The sequence below is a fragment of the Poecilia latipinna genome, unplaced genomic scaffold (genome assembly GCF_001443285.1).
Source record: "Poecilia latipinna isolate Pla-1442-1.1 unplaced genomic scaffold, P_latipinna-1.0 Scaffold3497, whole genome shotgun sequence".
NCBI lineage: Eukaryota > Metazoa > Chordata > Actinopteri > Cyprinodontiformes > Poeciliidae > Poecilia > Poecilia latipinna.
In genome coordinates this window covers 1-1889 of record NW_015116113.1, presented here as the reverse complement: position 1 = coordinate 1889, position 1889 = coordinate 1, and the positions used below count along the sequence as shown (strand labels likewise).

The 1889-nt window shown below is 38.4% G+C and overlaps 1 long non-coding RNA gene across 1 annotated transcript; it reads right to left on the bottom strand.

Moving 5' to 3' along the window:
• Positions 1–30: 30 nt before the first annotated feature.
• On the bottom strand, positions 31–1682 carry LOC106941098 (uncharacterized). The gene is made up of 2 exons (XR_001423262.1): positions 1343–1682; positions 31–449 (listed from the first exon to the last, which is right to left on the bottom strand). It is a non-coding gene; the product is annotated as an uncharacterized LOC106941098 (long non-coding RNA).
• Positions 1683–1889: the final 207 nt, after the last annotated feature.

Here is a 1889-nt window from a genome sequence, read left to right as displayed (position 1 = left end):
GAGAAAAGGGAAAAAAAGGTTTGTGAAATGTAGAGTATTACAAATGAGATTCAATTTTATTGTAGGTACAAACAGGATAACAAAATGAACAGTGAATATATAATATACTTCCTAGCTCAGACATCAGACTTGTTTGCCTTTACTGGTGATGAAAACTCGTCACTCTGGAGGAAAGGAAGACCGGCTCAGCCCCAGGATGACTGCAGTGTCAGGGTAGCCAACAAAGTTTGTAGGTAGATTTTTGCATATCTGGTGCTCCAGTTTCAAGATCATAGTTAAACCAAGTACTGTAAAAAAAAAAAAAAAAAAGTTAGTCCACGTTGTGATGATCCGGCAGACTGTGGACTGATGGACGCCATCAGCTGGTCCAGGTGCTTGGATCCAATGGAAAGGTAATCGGCACAGCGATCATGGCTCAGAAACACATCAAGAGGTGTTGCGATGCAAACCTGAAAAATTAAAAACAAAGAACTAATAAGCGTCCATATTTAGCTGCACAACATAATCAAAACTAATAAATAATCAGCTGTTTTTGAGAGTTTTGCTTGAAAATAAATTGACAATATCTCAGGAAATTAAATGTTTAAGTGAAAGTTCTGGTATCACAAAGAAACTGCAAAAATGTTTCAGAGGTGCAACAACACTGAAGTCACTGAGTAAGAGTGAACTAAAATACTACTTAGAAAATGCATGTTAAAATCTGAATACTCTTTTGAAAGTGTGCAGCTGAAATTAATTTAAACTACTAGCAGGCAAAGCACAATGTTCGCCTAATATCTGTACCAACAGTAATACAAAAAATGACGCATATAAGACGCATTAGTTTATAAAAGTCGAGGCAAACCTAAATTTACCATTTTAAAAACAAAAAGCAGCGGGAGGATGTAACTTCATAACCTCATTTTCTAAGCAGAATCTCAGAGGAAAAAAAAGAGAAATTACGTTGGGTAAAGCAACAGATTATAGCAGCCAAGGGAAAAATTCACTCTAACGTGGATTATAATTATGAAACAGCAAAGGTAGATGTCATATTTTCGGGATTCGGAAAATACGTGATTTGTAACTTTTGTTCTGTGGGTTTTTTCATGTGGATCGGTGCCACTTAAACGGCTGTAAAGCGAAGGTTTTGCACATTAATCTGACTGACTACTTGTGTGGTTTGGATCGGGCAGAAGCGTTGCTGCTCTCGGCTGTTCTTAAATTACCGTGCTCGGTATCGGAGGGGCTCTCCGACTGCATGTTAAATGTATTTTATATAATTGTCATATAAACAAAAGCTAAGGAGTTGCCAAAAAATAATTTCATACTCCGTACAAACGCATCAACATACGTATTGACTTACCTTGTGCCGAATCGCTGCCTCCGTTTTCAGCCTGTTCCCGTAGCAGTGGATTTCCTCCTACAAATTATTCCACTGAACGAAGCGTGAACAGCTTCCTTTTAACCCCCGTCTTCCCATTTCTGACGCTGGGTCTTCAATATCCTCAAGCTTTGAATTAGCAGGCAGCTACAAACCATGTGTTAGCTGTAGTGGCAAGTTTTGGTTCTAGCCTTGATATCAGCAGGAAAATGAAAAAAAAACTAAGCACTGGATGGTACCGGCTAATTACTGGACACAACGGCACACCAAAAAAACTCGATTTTTGTACCAGTAGCTCACGGATATTTAAAGTTTTGCGTCTTGTTCATGGTACAGACCTTGCACCTTTGGCTAAAAACAATAGGAGCAAGCAGGACCCGGAACCAAGCTATGTGGCAAAAATTCAAACGGAAATACGTCACCACCTCTCGTGGCATATACCCCATTGTGAATATTGTTCTTTGAACTTTTACAAAGTAAACTTACCAGGTCCTTAAAATCTTACATTTAAATGTTAAACATTTGAAAA